Genomic DNA, 8,948 nt, shown 5'->3' with positions numbered 1-8,948 from the left:
CACAGAACATACTCAAACTAACACTTTGTTAATACTGGGTCAGAGCCAAATGACAGATATGTTAAAAAAGACCTTGTTATAGCTCGATCTCTTCAACTGTAAGGTCAAGATCAGGGTCAGCTGCACACAGTGCTGCAGAGCTGGAGTCAGTGTCCAGCACCAGACTTTAAATGCAAATTAAATTCACAGAACTATACGTTTGCAAGCCTCCTTCAATTTTTAACCAATTCCACCCTTCGCTGTCATTTCTTCTTCACTGGAACAGCTTCTTTCCAAAGTTAATTATTGCCTTTGCACTTATTATTTAAACTGAGCGCGAGTGTTGCAGCACATCTGCAGACTCCTTTGAGTGTTTTTGTTCAGTATTAATGTGAGAAGCAATGTGGGCCTTTTCATTTTGCATGATGCAAACGCAACATGCTATTAACTATAAATCAGAGAGCGGCGCAGGGAACACAAGCAAGAACAGTCTGAAAGATACTCATACAGACTGACATATGATTCAAACAAAAACACAGCCAGAGAACAGCACCATGCTGCTACAATCTCAACCCGTTTTACCATGCATTGTGAAACAAAGGCAGATGTAAAGAAAGAGCTGCTCCTCTATTGGAAAAGTTTTCCTTTAAATAAATATATAGTTTCATCACGCTTTCCAGATCTGATGTTTTTAAGGGTCCTTTTTACCCATGTGCTCATTATGAAAAGTCCGGCTGAGTGAATCAATTTGGACTTGGATATTGCCCCTGTAGAGGGTTTCTCCACGTTATCTCATACATACTGGAAATTTGATTCAGTTAGTTAAAGTGTCGATTAACTGTGTGTATTGTCCATGTGTGTTGCAACTAGGTTAATGATGATCTCTTGTCCAGGTCAGGGTTAAAAAATATATTTTAAATCCAACTGAAGCTTTTACCTGCTGATGTGGAGGGTCTAAATACACATGTTCAATGGATCAATGTTACCTTTCGGCTGACACCGATGACGCCAACGGCTTGATTTGGCTTGATTGCAGATTTTGGTGTGTGGAGTCTTTAATGGTATGGACATTTACCAGATAAGGAGGGTCATGGATGAGCTTATATATTTAGATTAGATTAGATTTTCTTATTACTATCATAAAACACTTCAGCTTCAGAGGCCTTGGCTGAAACACTGATGGAGGAGAAGGAAATCATTTTGATAATGAGGCTGTATTTGAATTATGGCTGGAGGTGGTTTTGCTCTGTGTTAACAAATAAACAAAAATCACTCTAAATCAGCCGAAGATGGTGAAAGTAAATTACTGTTACATTAACTCATGATCTGCCCAACTGGAAAGAATAACCACCATTTACACGGTGTGCCTTCTAGTTAAAAACTGAAGGCACACAGAGAAATATCTTTAAAACTAGGTTTATTTGGGATTTTTTTTCAGGTGAAACAGAACGAATAAGTGGTAGAATATTTAAATGGGAACACATAAAATCCCCTTTTCCCCAAAAGTTTCTAATGACAAACTCCTGCCAACCCGGGGGTTTTGTTTATTTGGGTATGTTGCCAAAAATATGAGCAAGAACCTGCTACACAGATCAAGTCTGAATATTATTCAAATACACTCCCCGCTCTCAAGTGACTTTTTTTTTTTACTCAAGCATAAAGCGATTACTTTCTAGACAAATTTACAAAAGTGCATTAGCTTTTCTATTGCAAAAAGCCCAAGTTTAGATCACACAAACTGCTCCTCCAGGCAACTGCTCACCTTTATTGTGTGTTCAGCAATCTAAACGATGTATTGCAGCCATATGCAATTAAAAAAACTCAATTATCCATCACCAGTCTTCATGAATGCCACACAGAGGGTCACATATAAATAAACACACAGTCTTAATTATAAGATAACAAGATTTCTTAAAATAAACAAGAGATTAGTAGAGGAGCAGTGAAACTGGAAATGTAAGCAAAATATCAGACAGTTAAAAAAGTCTATTAAGGTCTCCAGAGGGACTCCCCGCCTGCTGATATTTGTTTTGTTCTATTCCTTCTGTTTTTATTGTCAAACTACCCGAGGCCAAACCGTCACAAGTGTCTAGCTGGTGGGGAGTTAGGGTGGCAGTGGTGGGGTGGGGGTGGGGCTAGGGCTAGGGAGGCATCCAAGTTGAGGCAACACTCTACTGCTGCTGCCTCCCCAGATTTACATTCAGGAGCCCTTTTCTGATTCTGCTACCCAGAATTCTGTCTGAGCATCTCCCTCACTTTTTCTCCATCTCTCTGTCTCTCCCTCTCACTCCCTCTCTGTCTCTTGCTACCTCTATCGCTCCCTTCATTATCACTGTCCACTCCACACAACAGTAAAGGCAGAGGAGCAGGCAGTGGGGGTGGTGGAGGGTTAAGAGGGAGGGAAGTGGAGAGAAGGAAAAGGTGAGAGACAGAGAGAGAGAGAGAGAGAGAGAGAGAGAGAGAGAGAGAGAGAGAGAGAGAGAGAGCGAGAGAGAGTGAGAGAGAGAGAGTGACAGATAAGGGGGGTTGGGGGGCGGGGGCTGCTGTTACAGAGAGCTGCAGCTATCTGCTGAAATATTCATGTTGGTGCCAGCAGCTTTTCCATTCCCCGCTCAGCAGGGGGCTGCTGTTTGATACATCCATCGCTCTCTCTCTCTCTTTCTCCCTCTCCCTCTCTCTCTCTTTGCTCGCCCCTCTCCCCTCCCATTCTCTGTCTCTCTTAACTATAAGGTTAGTAAATGCTCATCCAGAGATAGAGGGCCGATCCCTCCTCAAACAGCTGTACTGTTTCTCAGCTTTCTACGTAATAGCACAAAAATCACCCATCTTTGAGAAACCAAATTTTCTTTACACGTGTTTCTGTGCGTACTGTTTAACTGTCTCAGGGAATGACCGACTTGACTGAAGGTTTTAGATGTAACATCAAGGTGCTGGTGGGTTTGAAATGAGATAATGTTCCAGGAGATTATATGCATTTTGTCTCCTCCCATTGATTTTATATGAAGTTTATACCATGGTGACTTTGCTGAACAACAAGGGGGTCAAAGGGCAGGACTGCTGTATTCAGTTTAATTCAAATATTGTTACAGACTCACAGTCCATATAAAAGACAAGACAATAGTTATACCAAGGCCAATTAAAAACCCATGCTCTGCATAAAATACATAAAAAAATGTATACACAAAAAAATAGCAATTCACGTCAGCAACGTACCATACTATGTGTGACATTAGACAGGGCCAAGAGATCCTTCAGGTAATTTTTTACAACACTGTGATGATATCTTCAGTTTTGTAACCTTGTGTAAAGAGAAAAAAACATACACTCTAATTGTGTTTTATACAGAGGGAGTTTTTTCTATATGTTTTTAATGTATCATAATCATCATCATGAGACATACTGATGTAAAACACATCTAACATTATTTGGTATTTGCCTCACACTGCTATCAGCCTTACTTTCACAATATTATCAATAAATATTATTAGAATTGAAAAGTTGCTTTTGAAATAAAGGCCACATTTTAAATTCTTTACCTTTATGATAACCAAAACTACGAGATTAAATCACATTTGGTAAATGTTGATTAATATAGTCTACCTGTAAGCAATAAACAGTAATTAATATAATGTCAAATTATCTGCCTGTGGCTGAAACAATGGAAATGTCAGACGCTTTCAACAATAAATGTTATTTTTATTAGTCATTAAGAGTCGTGAGAATCAAAATGTAAAAGCAGTCTGGTATTTCTAAAATGATTTGTATTTACTTTGCATTACTTCCCATAGTTACAACCTCACTTAAAGTTTTACATCATCACATCAGTTATTTGTTGAAGAATTTCTATGAAGCCTGAGGAGGGCAGCAAAAATCAAGGTAAACATGAAAAAGAGATTGAAGAGCCTCTCCTGTCAATTTGTTAGAGGCATGAAAAGCTGGGGAGGGAGTAACACAGACAGAAAACTAGTCAAGATGATTAGAGTCAAGGCTCTAACTTAAAGAATATTCAGCTGTCCAACAGGCCTTGCAAATTTAAATAAATACTTATAGATCCTAATGTCACAAAATAACAGTTTTAAAATCATATTCATCCAGTCAGACAAGAAGCCAAATAAATGTTTATCTCCACATCATCCAGAGGCCTTTTCACTCAGCCAAGAGAAACACTGTGAGGGAAACCCAGCAGCTGAAGCCTCAGAGGGCGAGGTTTCAGCCTCTCAGCGAACAACCGCAGCATCTTATTTAGCCCTGATGTCAGGCCCTGTGGTTAAACAGGGAGGGACTGCCTGGATGGTGACACCGTATATGTGCGTTATATGCATGTGTGTGTGTGTGTGTGTGGTGGCATTAAAGCAGCACATGTGTTGGGGGATGTGTGGCAGATGTTGCAGAGGGATGGATTAGTGTGTGTGTCTTTAAGTGTGTACATTAAAAATATCTTTTTCCACAGGAGGAAACCACAGCGGCCAATTAAAGCGCAGCATCTGGGCTTGCACGCATTTATATACGTGTGTGTGTGTGTGTGTGTGTGTGTGTGTGTGTGGTGGGGGGGATGATGAGGTTCAGGAGGAGTTCAGGTTATTTACATCTTTGCATTTAGAGTTTCTGGAAATGTGTGTGTGTGTGTACGTGTTGGTTACAGAGAATTAGAGCAAAAGATAGAAGAATAAATACAGTGCAGCAATGAAGACAATGGTGAGAGCAGAATAGACACTTCCAGGATGGGAGGGTAGAGGAGAGAAAATAAATGAAAGCTGTGTAGTTTCCAGCAGAGATGTAATGCCTGGTTGTTTCCACTCTCAGAAAAAAGGTATGAAGAAAAAGTCAAACCCCTGAAACAAAAGACACAACTACATGGTTTAAGTCTGTTACATCATTTCCTGAAAACTAATTACATTCATTTCATTGTTTCTTTTTTGACAACATCACTTCAATGACGATCACTTCACTTCATTTTGGCTCTGTTTGTGAGAACTCGAGAAACAAAGTAAAATAAATACCACAGCAGAAAGTTGATGACAAGACTTTGACATTAATGTGTGTTTTCCTAAAACTAGAGTCAATATATATTTGGGGTTTTGTACGTCCAAAAACAGCTTTACTGACTTAGTCTGTGCACATTTACTGCACAAGGAATGTGACTCTGGTGTACACAGCTCTATGTACAGACACACATGAGGCAAGGAGGCAATACTTCAGTTATGAAGAGTGAAATAAATACAACATTGCTATGTAGATGGGTTGTTTAAATATAGGTAAAGCAGATGGTTCAAAAATAAATATACTGGAAACATGGTGGAAAATATTCAGCATGTGCAGGTGCAGAAGTCAGAGTGGATACAGGTGTATTGTTTACATATTGAGAGCAGGGTGCATAAAATAATGTGACTAAAATCTAACTTGGTTGCACACTTATTGTTCCTCACACTCTAGGACTGAGCTGTGGGTTCAACAAATATACCAAAGTCTTATTAAAATGACAAATGGCAGATCTTCATACATAATCAACAGTAAATCTGATTCAGTAGCTTTTATGGTTGGTGCACCAAATCTTACTCAGAAGTCCTTACCATAACGATGATTTAGTTGGCTGCTGTTTCTTATTCCTCTACATGGGAAACATGAAGTCTAAGTTGGCTTTAAAATCATAGAATAAACTCTGTAGTTGTCAGTAAGGACTAGGCCAAGTCCAATCTTTGTCCATCATCATTATAATTGTTGTAAAAATCCCATATAATGATCTGGGCATGTGCATAAAGAGAAAAAAAACATTGCAAAACAGGGAAATAAGTATTAATCACCTGTGTGCTTTGAAGCCTTTGTGGTTTTTCAGGGTATTAGAGGAGAATCCCAATTTTAATTGAGCTGCTGAGACTATAAAGCATTTTAATTACTTTGTAGAATCAAAGTCAGCGGCTACTGCAAGAGGTACTGATGGGTGAAAATTCTGCAGTTTTGCTACCAATAATGATTTTGACTCTGTGAGAGCCTGCTATATCCACCATAAAATCAATAACACATGTATGATACAGCCAACTTATTCCAGTGTATGTGTGTCACTGGTAAGAAGACTTTCTGTAATTAAAAGATTCACTTTATTATCTCTTGAAATATCAAAAGCTACAGGCCGTTGTGCAAAATCCTATCTGATAAACATGAAAATGTAACTCCTCTAGGACAAGGGATCCCATCATTCCTCCTGTTGTTCATGTATCAGGTTATAAATGGTCACCTGAATGCTCCATATGTTGTGGTGGAGGACATGGTGCAGACGAGTACTAGGGCTGGATCATCAGGGATGAAAGAATAATAAGTCATGTAGTCCAAAAGTGGGCAGGGCTGGATGAAAAATAGGGAGAAAGAAGGAGCAGAAGAAGATGGTGGTGTATGTAATGAGTACAAAAGCTCTCCAATAACTTTAGAGCTACTCACATCGACCCTGTGATCAATCAGGGTTTTTCCACGTGTGTGTGCGGCTCAGAAAAGGGTCCGCTCGAATGTGAGCACATCGACAAGTGGCCTCCATTATTCATACAGTCACAACCAATACTGTGTTGGCAGCAGATTTGTAGAGCAGCCATCGTTAAAAAGCTGACTGGTGGGTGTTATTTCAGATTAGAAGGACTCTGAGTGCCTTTAACTGGACTTCCACTACAAATGTGATCAGTTTGACACATCCATTCCTTTGCTCATTAATTAATTCAGTTATTCATTTATTCATTCATTCTGAGCATAGATACAGAAAAACATCCAGGAACTCAGAGTGAAAATCCTCTTTGCTGTCCTTTGCACTACTGTCAGGTGCACTGTTGTCTCATGGTTGTACTGCCTTTAAATGTCATTGTTGATGTTATATGTAATTTATAATATGTATAAACTAACACTTTTAATTCATATTTGAAACTGTAGATCTATAAATAGTAGTTTAATGTTTATGGTACATGTATTGTCTTAAATTGTGCATTTATTTCTGTGGCTGTACCACAACAGCAATAACTTCCTTATATGTGCAGATAACCAGTCTATAAACCTGATTCTGTTTCTAAATCTAATCCAGAGAGAATGTAAAATTTACAATTAAAAAAACAATGATAAAAGCCCTGATTTATACACATATATTCCACACTGAGGCATAAACCAAACAGGCTTTTCCTTTGTGTTGAGTTCAAACATTTAAAAACACGCACAGACGTTTTAGTTTACATTATACAAAATGTGACAAAAGTAACTCCTAATGGGTAAAACCTGAAACTTTAAGACGGGGGTCACGTTCAGTCTATGTAGAAATAATTAGGAACCAGCTCTGACATTAATAAATGACACTGAGATTATGTTTCCATTTTTAATTAATTGAATGAAAGCAAAGTGACCCTCGTCCTGCCGTGGTAATTAGCTGTTAAACAGCTCATATATAAAATCTATTGGCCTCACAGAAAGACTAATGTCTCTGGGCACATGCTTTTCTCCTTACATGCAGACACGTCTTGTAAAAGTTGGCCTTTTGTTTTTTATTACATTGACTATAAGCAGCCACTAACGTTCATGAAGAAGTCATTAAAAGCTGGACAATAAGTTCAGTAAATACAGAGTGAGAGTTATTCAGAGTACAGATTGATGCCGTGGATGAAGTGCTGCACAGAGCAGATTGTGCTCAGCAAGGATCAATTTGTGAAAGCACGTTAAACATGCAGTAAAATAAATGAATGGTCAGGACTGATTCAGGACTTCACAAGGCTTCTTAATGTGATTGTTATTGTTCTGTTTGTTTGCACAAGTTGACAGAGAGAAGAGAGAAAGATTCTGCCCTGACTGCCATCTCCTTTGTAATGAAGCTGAATACGTATGTTACCTGGTTACTTCCACTTTTACTTCATCACTATTGTCCAATCTGAGGTTTAACAGCCTCTGGAAGTAACTGCTGCAAAGATCTTATCTCGGAGATTTAGTTTAACTTAAAAAGAAATGAGAATCCTGTTTGTAGCATAAAGGTTAATTGTAGTTGATTATTGTATACACCCTGGCATACTTGTATCCTCATTACTCTTCTGTGTCCCTCTCTATCCTGTTCTAAAGAGAAAACCTCAATCAACACAACAATGCACTGTGATAAATGTTCATATTGATCACAGCAGACAGATACAATATGCTATCAAACTTTCTGATTAATGCCATTGAGCTCATAACACATATGCATCTTCAGTAAATATTGACCTCAACAGATGTATGAGTCATGATACCGTGGCCACATAGATCTGTCTTCATATTGTTCTTATTATGGTAAAAAGAGGACACGTTATTTACATGTCAAAAGATGAGACAGAAGACCAGCCCAACCTCTCAAACTTTGCATCTTTTGTCTCTGTTTCTGCAGAGCCTCCTGAGTAAGAGTTACTTTTATCCACGTGTAACTACTGCCCTCCAGTGGTCAGACTGAGTCACTGCATCAGGGGAATATTTTTAATAGTACTGAGATATAATAATGCAAAAAAAATCATTTGCTCTTATTATGAAAAAGCTTATTTAAACTTGTTGCAAAATTTCCTACCAAGAGTTACTCTCCACTCATAGATCTGCATTTGTTTCTGTGTTTCAATGTGATGTTTAACCTTCACTGTGCAGAATAATTAATGTGCATATTTCAACACTAGAGGGCTGTAATCAACTCATCTGATAACTGTGAAATTTACAGTTTCTGTGTGCTCACCTTAAAGCTGAGGTTAAGACTTGTAATAACAGGAAGGTGACAAACACAATTGTGATGTGGAAGTCTTACTCTGCATTCTATGGATGAACTATCCAACAAATTAGAAGACATGTGGAGGCTGAATCCTTGAATGAACTTTTGACTTAACAATATTTTAATTTCATAAATGGAGCTCATAAGGAATCTCAAACAGGTTAACAAAAGGAAAGAGAAAGTGCATTCAATTTAGGAATCTTAACAAGGTTGCTGAACTTTGTTTTGGATT

The sequence above is a fragment of the Notolabrus celidotus genome, chromosome 12 (assembly GCF_009762535.1).
Source record: "Notolabrus celidotus isolate fNotCel1 chromosome 12, fNotCel1.pri, whole genome shotgun sequence".
In the NCBI taxonomy this organism is placed as follows: Eukaryota; Metazoa; Chordata; class Actinopteri; order Labriformes; family Labridae; genus Notolabrus; species Notolabrus celidotus.
The sequence above is the reverse complement of the archived record's forward strand: the minus strand, read 5'-3'. Positions refer to the sequence as shown.